We start from the raw sequence: 12,515 nt of genomic DNA on the forward strand, positions 1-12,515 counted from the left end.
ATTTTTGTTTAACTATGTCCCCTACAATATTTGGAACATATCCTAAAAAAGTCATTTGTTACCTGGCTGAGATTCTAAGCAGGGGTCCTGTATTTTATCTGTGATAAAAAGTGCCCCAGTGGGCACTCACACATCTGGTAAACCGGACCATTTCCCTGTTGTTACTCTGCACTTGCTCCTTAAAGAAACTATTAACGGGTACACGAGAGACACAAGCCTATACACTCAGTCCAAATGTTCCTCGTTTGTGCCAGGCGCCATACCAACTGAAGGGTTATAATGATGGGCAAAATCCAGCCTGGCCCTCGCTTCATGGAGTTTGCCATTTAGTGGGATAGAGGGCCACGAATCACATGATCAAGCTCATTTATTGGAAAAGTATCAGGTGGTACAAGAATGCATTGCAGTGGACTGAATATGGTGGGGTGGGTACTCAACCCCCAAACAAGGCGTAATTGAGTCAGAGCTCATTATGTATCTAGGAGAGAGAATTCCAGGAAAGAGAACAGTATGTGCAAAGGTCCTGAGGTGGGAGGGCCCACGTGGGAGGATCTGAGGTGAGTGAGGGAGTAAGCGAGAGGGGGCTGTAAAGGCAGGCCGGGGCCCGATCCTATGGGCCCACAGTGAGTTGGGGCAAGTGCAGGTCTTAGCAAGGCATGACTTAATGCTGCTGCGTTTCTGGAGCTGGCTATGGCCACAATACCAGATTGGGTGGTTGGAAGGGGCCGGTGTGGATGGTACCAGGCATCTCTGGGAGGGCGGACAGTGGCCTCACAGGCAATGGATGGGCAAAAGTAGGCTGCACTGCCATCAGGCACGGTGGAACCACGGTGGAAGGCAGGCAAGGGGAGAGGCATCAATGAGCCCCTGGCACAGCAAGGGCAGACCTCCACCGTCCCTGGGGAGGGGGTGTTAACCTCCGGCGAGAAGGGGGAGCCTGACCTAGGGTGGGAAGAGTCAGGGAGCCCAGGAGAAGGTGTGCACACAGGAGGGCTGATGCCAAGATGGCAGAGCCAGCGAGACCCTCGTGCACCCAGCTGCAGAGCTGGGGCAGAGGGGAGGCACGCGTCTCCCAGCCTCCCCTCCATGAGCCTCATGGAGATCCTGCAGGTAGGCGGCATTAGCCCCGCCCCACTTTGCAGGGGGGCAACTGCAGTTCAGAGCCTTTCCCAGATGGCAGAGCTGGTACAGGGCAGAGTCGGGATTCGAACTCACATCTGTTGAGCTACTAAGGCCACACTCTGTCCTGTGTGCCAGGAGCCCCCTCCTGTCCCCTGACCCTCACAGCGATGACATAACAAGGTCCAAGATTTAAGATGGAGAGCTCCAATTTCAGCAGGGGAGGAGAGTGGGAAGGTGGGAAGGCCAATTCTCATTTCCTGCAGTTCTGCAAGGTGATCCGCCCGGGAACCTGCACGGCTGGGCCAAGTTAGGGCACCCAGAGTGGACACGGCCACCCTGGCCACATGCTGTGGTCAGTAGAGGAGCTTGAAAATGCTGAGCACCTGCCTGTCCTCCCATTGGTGCTTCCCCCCAGGGGGTTCCCACATGCAGTCAGGTAACGACCCACTGGGACATCAGCTGCTCTCAGGTTGGAGGATCTCAGAAATGCCCCCCCAACCCCGCCCCACTGCACTGCCCAGTATCCCAGCTAATCTGAGTTTTGAACTAAGATCTTTAAAGGCCCAAGACCCCTAAAAATTATTGTCTACCCCCAGCTCTGAAATACAGCTGACCTTCGAACACTGTGGGGGTCAGTGAGGCTGACCCCACATGAAGCCACAGATCCACATATAACTTTTAAGCCCCCCAAAAAACATAGCTACTGATAGCCTACTGTGGACCAGAAGCCCTACCAGCAACATAAACTGTCGATTAGCCCATATTTTGTATGTAGCATATATTACATACTAAGTTCTTACAATAAAATAAACTAGAGAAAAGGAAAGGTTAATAAGAAAATCACAAGGAAGAGAAAATGCATTCATAGTATCATACTGTATTCACCAGGGAAAATTTCCACCTATCAGTGGACCCACAGAGTTCAGGCCCGAGTTGCTCAAGGCTCAAGTATAACTGAAAATAAAACAAGACTAACATGGCACGACTGGGTGGCTCAATCTGAGTGTCTGCCTTCAGCTCAGGTCATGATCCCAGGGTCCTGAGATTGAGCCCCGCGTCGGGCGCCAAGCTCGGTGGGAAGCCTGCTTCTCCCTCTCCCACTCCCCCACTTGTGTTTCCCCTCTACACAGTGCTCTGGCCTTAGCTGAGTTCCCACGGTTGTACCTCATTCTCCAGAACATGTTCATTCTCCCCGAGGGAGACTTTGTGTGCATTAAACACCCAACTCCCCATGATTTCTCTGGAGAAGGGGCTATCCAAGTCCTTTGTCTATTTTAAAATTAGGTGGTCTTTTTGTTGAGGAGTTGTAAAAGCTCTTTACATATTCTGGACAACAGTCTCTTACTAGATACATAATGTACAAATATTTCCTTCTGGGGGCTGTCTTTTCACTTTCAGGATAGTCACTTCTGATGTACAAAGATTTGTAATTTTTTTTTACATCTTTTTAAGAGCGAGGGAGAGAGAGTGTGTGAGCGGTCGGGGGCAGAGGGAGAGGGAGAGAGACTCACCTGCAGGCCCTACACTCAGCGTGGAGCCTGACATGGGGCTTGATATCATGATCCTGAGATCATGATCTGAGCCAAAATTAAGTTAGGTGCTTAACTGACTGAGCTACCCAGGCGTGCTGAAAAGATTTGTAATTTTGAGGATATGATTTTTTCTTTCTTTTCTAATGCTTTGGTGTCAGAGCTAAAAGCATTGCCAAATCCAAGATTATGAAGATTTATCCCCATTTATTTCTTCTAGAGTTTATAATTTTACCTCTTACATTTAAACCTTTACTTATTTTGAGCTAACGTTTCTATGTGGAATGAGGTAGGGTCCAGTTTCATTCCTCTGCACATGGATAACCAATTGTCCCCCAATGTAATGTTGTCCACCCTTGTCAAAATTCAGTGGACCATAGAAGAACGGGTTTATTTCTGGTCTCAGTTAAATCCCACTGATCTGTATGCATACCTTTTGAAAAGGGTATGCATAAAAATAAAAATTGTTATTTTATATATTTATTTAAAAATTTTTAAATTTAAATTCAATGAATTAACATGTAATGTATTATTTGCTCCAGGGTGAATGCATACCTTTACAACAGTATCACAACGTTTTCTTGACTGTTGCTTTGTATGAGATTTGAACTTTGGAAGTATGACCTTTCACCTTTGATTTTCTTTTTCAAGATTGTTCTGGCTAACTTGTGGTCCCTTGAAATTCCATATGACTGTTAGGATTAGCTTGTGCATTTCTTCCCAAAGGCCTTTGTGAATTTTCTTGGGAACACATTGAATTTCCACATCGCCTTGTGTTCTACTGCCATCTTATCAATAGCATGTCTTTTCATCACCATGGGGTATCTTCAGAATTATTTAGGTTCCCTTACTTTCTTTCAGCAATGTTTTGTAACATTCAATGTACAAGATGTGCACCTTGATTACATCTATGCCTAAATATTTGCTTCATGTTGATGTTCCCTAAAATGGAATTGTTTTCTTAAATTCCTTTTCAGATGATTCATTGCTAGTGTATACAAATAAGAGAGATTTTTGTGTATTGATATTTTGTCTTGTAACTGTGCTGAATTAGGTAACCGGCTCTAATCATTTTTTGTTGATTCTTTTGGAAGCTCTATATAAGATGATGTCATCCCTGGTTTCTGAATAGACAGAGTTCTAGTGTTTCCTTTCACATGTGGATGCCTTCTTTCTTGGCTTATCCTTCTGGGTAGAACTTTCAGTACAATACTGAGCAACAGGTGAAAACCAGCATCCCGTCCTTGTTCCTGATTTCAGAGTAGAGCTGTCCATCTTCAGACTTATGCATGGTGTTTCCTAGAGTTTTAATGAGAAAATTACTCCTTATTCCTGCTTTCATGAGTATTTATATCATCAACAGACATTGGACTTTGGTTAGAACATTTTCTGCATCAATTCATATGACCACATGTTTTTATTTAAAAATTCATTGTGCTGTATAACATTGCTTGTTTCACTCTATTGAATAACCTTTGAGGTGTTTGTGCAGAGCCACTTGCTTAGGGTGCACAGTCTATTTATGAGCTCTTGGTTTTGCAATTCTTCTGATCTAGCTTCTTACATCTATATTAAGAAAGGTACAGGAATGCATTTTGCTGATTTTGTGGGGTTGGTAATAGTGGATAGGGTTAGGGTTAGGAGTTAGGGATTAGGGTGAGGCTTAGGGTCACCCTGTCCTCTGCTGCACAGAACCCATTCTCCTCTGGTAACTAGAGTGATATTTTCGGAACATAACCTTTGGGCCTTTCTGTGGTATGCTCCCCTCATGCCCGTCCTCTCCAGCCTCATCTCTTCCACCACAGCCACCCTTATGTGGGCCACCCAAGTGTGTGGTCATCCCACATGTGCCCTGGCCCTGACTACAAGCCTTTGCTTTTGCTGTGCCCTCTGCCAGGATCACTCTTCCGTCCCCTTGCTTCATATCTGACTTCTTCCCCCATTGGCTGGGTCTGGACTTGCCCTCTGGTGACCTGACACATGTCTGCTGGTTGAGTGTGGTTATCCCCTATTTCAATGTAGTGCCCGCCTTCCCAGTGTGAGTGATTTACAAACCTTCCTGGTATGGGGCACGCCCAGGGAAGTAGCCTTAGCACCTATGCAAAAACATCAGTTTCAGAGGGGCTCACCACACTTGATAATGGGGGAACTGCTGTCCTCACAGGGCGGAGCACGTAGTACCCTTAAAGGGGGACCAGCCATGGGACGTGGTTGGATAAGACTTTGAACCCTTGGGGGCCGGGGAGATGTAGACCTGGACCTGGAAGCTTACACCCTTGGATTCAAGCCTGGGGCCTAAGCAAGCCCCCTCTTCTTCTTGGTGTTGACTTTTGCCTTCCCTGTCCACAGGCTGGACCTGATTCCTGATGTGGCAGAGTTTGAGGGTGACCCCTCCTAGGAATACCAGTGGCTTACTGAGCACCTTGTCAGCAGGATGCCCAGCAGTCTTCCAGGGAGGAGCCTACAGGAAGTGGAGACAGGTCTGTGGGGGCCAGCGGCAGCCCACTCAAAGCAAAATGGGACAGGTGGTAGGCCCTGCTGATTCTAGCCCCTCTGTAAGACAAAGAAATGAGGGCTGTGCCCAAAGGTGCTTCCTTCCTGGAAGGTGGGGATGGGATCTGCAGGGGGGTGGCCAGTGGAGGGCACCTGCAGGGTTTGCCCAGGAGCTCAGCACAGGGGAAGTTTTCCAGGCTCCAGCATGCTGACTGTGGGGCTGCATGGGTTTCCAGCCTCCGAAGCCTCAGGCTCCCCTTTGGAAGACAGGCTGCTGATGGCCCCCATCTCTGGGAACAGACATTAGGGAGGTCCTGCTGGCAGATTCCCTCAGGAAGGTCAGGAGGTGGATGTTCCTTAAAGGAGCCCAGGGCCTGCCCCCATGAAGAAGTTGCACACGTCCAAGGCCCCCAACTCTGGTGTCCTGCTGCCAGCCTCTGGCAGTGACCCTCTTCCTGCCCTGTCCACTCCCCCTGTGGATGCGTGGTCTTCCTGGAGCTGTTCCTGCAGATAGCAGAGAAACACTACATGGTGGGGCATGGGGTCACCTACTAGGTTTTCACCAATCAGCCAGCTGCCGGGCCCCGAGTCCCCTTCCAGGTAAGCCGGAAGGTGGTGGTCCTCATGGAGGACACAGGGTCACTTACTACGTCTTCACTGACCAGCTGGTTGCTGTGCCCCGTGGGCCACTCTGGGAGGGCCAGAGGATGGTGGTCGTCGAGGTCCACGGCATCCTGCTCTGGCAGGATGTGTCCATGTGGCACATAGCGATGATCAGACGCTTCCGTGAGCAGCGCTTCCTCTGTGATGTGGAAGACCTGGTGTCCGTGGACGTGGATGCAGAAATGAAGTTTTGGGAACATGTGGGCATGGAGATCCTGTCTCCCCTCTTTGGCACCGCACACCTCGGTTTCTACTGGGCAGCCCATGAGGACTTTAGCTATGAGCGCTGGACACAGTCCCAACCCACATCCCCAGGTACCAGGGCAACTTTTACTACATGGGGGCCTTTTTTGGGGAACTGGTGGTGGAGTTTCCCCGAATGACCTCGGCCTGTCACCGGGCAATGGTCGTCAACTGGGCCAATGGAATTGAGGCTGTGTGGCCCGATAAGAGCCACCTGAACAGGTACCTGCTGGGACGCAGGCCCACCAAGGTGCTGTCCCCGGAGGACCTGTGGGACCCATGGCTGCTGGGCTGGCTCCCCCATCATTCCCCGGGTCATGAAAAAGCTGAGAACCATGGCTGTGCCCCAGAATCAACAGGCCACCCTGAACTCATGAGGGGCTGTCCCTGGAGGAGCTGTGGGACCTGCAGTATTGGGCTGTCCCCTGAAGGACCTGTGAGACCCACAGCTGATGGGCTGGCCCCTGTCATGGAGAAGCTGAGATTTGAAGAATCCCCAGGATATCTGGACGTCACAAGGGGCTGCCCCCATCTCCATCAGGGGGTGCTGCCTTGAGCAGAGCGGTCAGAGCAGATTCCTACTTCTGTTCCCTTCAGGGAAACTGTGGAGCCCAGCACTGCTTGCACGGGCATGCCAGCGCCCTAACCAGCCCTGCGCACAGGAGGCCTGCCTGGGGCACAAAGTCCTCTCTTTGCGGTCACTACATTTTGATCATTTCCGGGTCCTTTTCAGCTCAGAATGGCTCCAGTTTTATATCGGATGTTTTTCTGTGTCAATGCTAAGCAACCATCTTAAAAAGAACAATTGAGGGAAAAGGTTTTCTCCATGGTTCTAAACAGACATCTCCTGTTGGGGCTGGGAGCAGCCCTGTAGCAGCCATGGAGCCAGAACGGGCTCTGACCAGGTCTTCCCTCCCAGTCCTTACACCTCACTGCAGCCATGGGGCTTCAGGGTCAGGGGTGCGCCGAGCCACCTCCCAGACCCCCAGTGCCCTCACCACCAGAGGCCTTGGCCATGGCCACTAGATCGGCCTCCAGGAGCGTGGAGCCCTCTGGGCTATATAAGGCTCCTGACTTGGTTTTAAATGACTATTTCTGTGCTGGTGTTTGTGAAATGTGGGCATTCGCTCTGTCTGGATGCACATCACCTTGGCATTGCTCAGTGCCCACCAGTGGGTTTGCACTTGTGCACTTTCTCTGGACCATCTGCCTGCACTGTGTCTTAGCAAGCACTTACTAAGCTCAGTCACCCAACAAGGGGCAGAGCATGAGAGCGAGAACTAAGATACAGGCTCCCTGCTCCTGGGCCCTCCAGGGACTCGTGATGGCCCCGACTTCATGACTCATTTCTTTTGTATTGTGGTATAATGGACATACAGCTGATACCATGAAGCGTGTATCAGTGGCAATAAGTATATTCCCTGTTCTGCACCGTCTACCTCCGTCCATCACCACAATGTTTTCATCATCCCAAACTGAACCTCTACCCGCGAGACCATAACCCCCATTCCCCTTCCCCAGCCCCGGCACCCAGCAGCTCCTTCCACCTCTGTGAAAGGGAATACTCACAATCCCTCACAAGTGGGGTCGTCCGGTGTCGGTCCTTTAGGGACTGGCTTATTTCACATGGCATAATGGCCTCAAGGTCTGTCCCTATGAGCCTGAACCTGACCCACTTTCCCCCCATAAGTGTGGCCCAGCCCTCTCCTGTCTGAGCCGAACCTCCTCAGTCCCCTCTGCTCCCCTCACCTTCCTCCTCAGACTGAAGATGATCCCAGCCAGTCTGCAGCTCTGAAGACCTGTTCAGTCCGGATGCCAGGCACATACCCCGGGGGCCTCGGGCCTCACCTATGCCCCATCTGTCCACGTCAGGTGCCTGCCCCCCTCCCCCAGCTGAGCACCTGCACCTCCCACAGGTGTCCCCATGTCAGGAGAGGGAAACACCAAGTCCAGACCCTTGGAGTCCTCTGGGACTTCTTGCTTGTTACCAACTCTCCCAGCAGTGAAGTGGCTACTGGAAGACATTCAGTGTCCAAAACATTTAAAGGCATACATCAGTCTCTGCTGCCTAAGGCAATGGATAACAGTTGGGGCAATAGAAACCAAGCAGAATCACCAGAAGAAAGGCTGAGGAATGAAGAGCTTTAGGGAAGAAATGTCTGGAAGCCTGACTGCCTCTACCTGACCTTCCGGTGCTCCTCAGTTACTCCTGTGCCTCTGGTATCTTCCTGGAACCCTGACATGGCTGTTTTCAGACAGCTCATCCAGCAGTACCCTCAGTTTCTGGGAGGCAGATTTGCTGGAATCCGCAGTGTGTTCTGCTGCCCCACCAGGATCTCTTTATGAAGGTGCATTGTCCAGGCCATCTGAGGAGCCAAGACTGTAGGTCTGTGACCTATAGGGATTCTGAGCAGACCTGGTGGGTTGGGAGGGCTGCAAGGTCCAGAGGCAGGTTTCCAGAGACCCGACTCGGGTCCCCGGTATCCTACCGGTTTTGAATCAAAGCCCTGAGATCTTTAAATGCCAGCAATATTACAGCATGGGCCAGAAAAGCAAATGTCCCTGTGCACGCAAACCCACCTAAACTATTGGCCATTTCTTGTCACTTGAGCTGAGGTCAAAGGATTGGGAGTTGGGGCTTGAGGAGGGTCCTGGGCCAGTCTTTGTATCTGGGGGACAAAGGCCATCCAGACAAGCTTGTGCTGAGCCTGAGGAGGGGGTCTGTGTGGAGACCCCAGATGCAGGCACCGCTGTCCACGGAGGTCCCCTCAGCCTGCCCGAGTGCACCTGCTGCTGGGGGAGAGCCAGCCCCCTCCTCTCTGCCTGAGGGCTCTCTCCTGCACCAGGTGCCTCCTCTCCTGCCAGCCATTGCCATCCTGCAGCTTGGGAGGGTGGCTACCCCGAGTTCCTCTTGCTGCTGGGGGAGCACCTGCCCCCGCCTCTCTGCCTCAGGGTTCTCTCTTGCATCAGGTGCACCTCCTCTCCTGTCAGTCACTGTCAGCCTGCAGCCTCGGAGGGTGGCTACCGTGACAACCTCCAGCCCTGGGGACAGAGCTGGTGTGGGTGAGATGTGGTCTCCCAGCAGGCCTGTGCGCCAGGTCCCCACAGTGCCCCCTCTCCTCCTGCAGGCTCACTGTGCCACATACCCCCTCAGTCTCCCTGGGCCCAAGTCTTCCTCTATTCGCGGACCATCCTTGACCCAGGCTCCACACGCTGGGACTGGGAGCAGGTCGTCTGGACCTTCTGGACTCTCGCTTCCGTGCCTGTCACATGGGCATAGTCTGACCTCACGGACTGCTCAGAGGAGACCCAGCGCAGGAAGAGGCAGGCCACTGCAAGAGAGATGGCTAGTGACCCCAGAAGGAGGACACAGTCCTTGCAAAAAGCACCGGGCTCACAGGACCCAGCGTGGGATGTGGGTGTCAGACCAGGGAGCACAGGGAGTCCTGGAAGGGGTGGCCCTGGCGGGGAAGTCATTGAAGGGTCCCAGAAGAGGCAAAGACAAGGAAGATGACAGGGCAGAGCTTCCCAAGGAGGTTGATGAAAGGATCAGAGAATTGCAGAGACCCTTGGAAAACACAGAGGCCCTGGAGATGTTGGCTGAAACGCAGTCATTTGGTCCAAAAAGTTGGGTCACAACACCCCAGTCGACACTGGAGGATTTACTCTTTGTTGGTTCTAGGAATCAGTAGGTACCTGCCAGGAGAACTCACATTGCATGAAGTCTAGGATATACTTACTTTTCATTACTTTTCAGGACTAGATTTTTCTAGAGGAAGTGCTAAGCATGGGTCTTCCATTCTTTGCATTGTGCAACTGGCCTCTGTTTTCAGGAGCTGATTCTTGGTGCTCATCACCACTGCTAACCCTGAGGACTGCCCCCGTCACCTCCCACAGTGGACATGACCATGTGGGTTGGGGGGTGCTCACTGATGAAGCCCCAGTGCTCAGTACACAGCAGGGACCCCAGATCCTCTGCTGAATGAGGGTGGAAGGAGGGAGGGTTGGAGGGAGGGAGGGAGGGGGAGGGAGGGTTGGAGGGAGGGAATGAATGGGGGAGAGAATGAATGAGGGAGGGAGTAAATCCACAGAAGCTGGGTCCATAAATCAGGAGTCCTTATTTGGGGTGAGGTCCGAGGGCATCACAGCCTGGGCCCTGGATGGTGGCTCAGGGCACGTCCATCTGTCCTCCCAGTGCTGACCTTCCTTCTCCTTGGACCCGCTGTCATCCTGGATCCTCTCCCCCTCCTCCTCAACAATTCTCAATGTTCCCAGGGGCAGGGTGGCAGGAGGGGTGGGTCTTAGGAGGGGCTTCCCGGATCCTGTGCCCCGGATGACACTGGGACAGTAGCTGCAAGGCATTCTATCATGAGAACTGGGACAGTGGATCCCATCCATCTCCTTGGGCATTAGTGTTGTTCCATTCCCTGCTCTCTCCAGCACCTCTGTGATGAACACTCCTGACAATACGTGTGTGAAAACCCGAGCCAGAGTTTCTGGGGCTGAGTCCGAGGCTGAAGTTGGGTGCACCTGTGGCCTGGGATGGGTGCTGCTCACTGTTCTCCCAGACAGGGGTGCCTGACACCATTCTCTCCAGGGGACCTCTACTTCCTCAGGTTCTCCCCAGGGCTGCTGGTCCCCAGACCAGACACCTGCCGGTCTGAGGGTGACCAGCGCTGCCTCCAAAGGGTTTCCTTTGCCAGAGTCCTTCCCCAGGAGCTCCCGCATCTCTGACCCATATTCCCTGCGTGCCTATCCTTCCGCCTTGGACTTGCTTGTGTTTGGTCTCTGTCCCTGTGGAACCCAGTGACTGGGAGCGTGGTTTGGACCAGAGTCAGGGGAAACCTTTCTCTGCCCTTGGGTTGTGAGCAATGCTTTTGCCCTTTGTGGTGTGTCTTCCAGCTTTCTGCATTTCCCTGGTTTCTGTGTGGGTCTCAGGAGGAACCAGCCCTGTCCTGTCTGGGGTCAGGCTGTGGGGACCCAGCAGGACCAAGGGTCTCGGCCCTGAGTTTGTGCCCATAATTCCTAAAGTGGCCTCTTTGATTACATCTGATGTGTAATCCTTCGGGGATTTCAATATCAAATAAGGGAAATTTTATGACAAATAAACACAGAAGAAAAGGAGTCCCCTTTGAAGTTAGGGGGGCAGACACAAAGGCCCCTATTGTGTGATTCCAATAACAGAAACATCAGGAATAGGTAAAGGAACAGAGAGAGAAAGCAGCTTAGGGGTTGCTGGGGTCTGAGCTGGGGGAGAAAAGGGCAGGGAGGGCTTCTGGTTCGGGGACTCATTTGGGGAATGAGATATTCTGTGGCAATGTTCTGGGGTGTGGTGGCACAGCGTTGGGCATGTACTTAATGCTCATGATGTGTTCAATTGAAAAGAAGAAATTTTATTTAAAACAAATAATAAACAGTATATAGGACATGGAAGGATAAAATAACAGTCAAAATGTACCAGAGAGAAAGAACACAGGGGGAGGGGATGAAACAATCGGGCAGGGTCTCGGGTTCCGGCGATGGAACTAAGGGTGATTGTACAAGGAGCTCTCCCTGCAGGGCTGTGGACTCTGGATGTGGCAGTGGGAGCCCTGCAGGAGCAGGAGTAGGGGCAGGGCTCAGGATAGGGGCAAGGACAGGGGCAGGGACAGAGGTAAGAGCAGGTGCAGAGGGAGGGGCAAGGGGAGGGACAGGGTCAGCAGTAGTGGCAGGTGCAGGATCCAGGGCAGGAGCAGGGAAAGGATATGGGTCAGGGGCAGGAACGGGACCCCTGGCAGGGGCAGAGGAAGGGGCAGCGGCTCTGGCAGGAGTATGGACAGGGACAGGAGCAAGGGTAGGATCTGGGTCAGGGACAGTAACTCTGGCAGGGCAGGAGCAGGAACAGGGGCAGGGGCAGGAACAAGAGCACAGGCAGGGGCAGGGGCTGGGGCAGAGGCAGAGGCAGGGGTAAGGGAAGGGGCAGGAACTGGGTCAAGATCTAGTTCCGAGGCAGGGGCAGGGGCTGGGGTGGGGGAAGGGGGAGTGGCAGGAACTGTAGCAGGGGCAAGGGCAGGGGCTGGTGCAGGAGCAGGTGCCAGTTCTTCCTGGACAGCGCCAGGCTCTCCGTGGGCAGGTGCCGGGTCATATGCTGGCTCCTGGTTTCCTCCTGAAGTCACTGCAGGCACCAGCCCTCCCTCCAGATCCAGCTCTAGCTCCTCAGGTTGTGGAGCAGCTGTGAGAGGAGAAAAGCTTACCCCGTGCCTGCTCTCTGTGGGCCTTTGCAGAGACAGAGCCCAGCCCAGGGCCTCCCAGAGAAGCCACAGCCGGGAAGGAACCCTCACGGGGACTTCTCCCCAACTGCAGTCCACCCGTTGTGTGCTCTGTGCCCAGTCGTTGCTCCTGGCCCCACACCAGCCTCTGGGGGCTCCTCCCTGTGGGGCCAGCACCGACCTGTCCCCACACACCATGAACACCAAGCCCCAGCCT

At 52.9% G+C, this 12,515-nt stretch overlaps 1 pseudogene; it reads left to right on the plus strand.

Annotated features, from left to right (window-relative positions):
• The first annotated feature begins 5,624 nt into the window (after positions 1 to 5,624).
• Positions 5,625 to 6,427, plus strand: LOC148162929 (histo-blood group ABO system transferase pseudogene; annotated as a pseudogene).
• The last annotated feature ends 6,088 nt before the right edge of the window (positions 6,428 to 12,515 follow it).

Source organism: Eumetopias jubatus, unplaced genomic scaffold (assembly GCF_037043125.1).
Source record: "Eumetopias jubatus isolate StellerSeaLion01/CBP00866 unplaced genomic scaffold, mEumJub1_p1.0 scaffold_12, whole genome shotgun sequence".
In the NCBI taxonomy this organism is placed as follows: domain Eukaryota; kingdom Metazoa; phylum Chordata; class Mammalia; order Carnivora; family Otariidae; genus Eumetopias; species Eumetopias jubatus.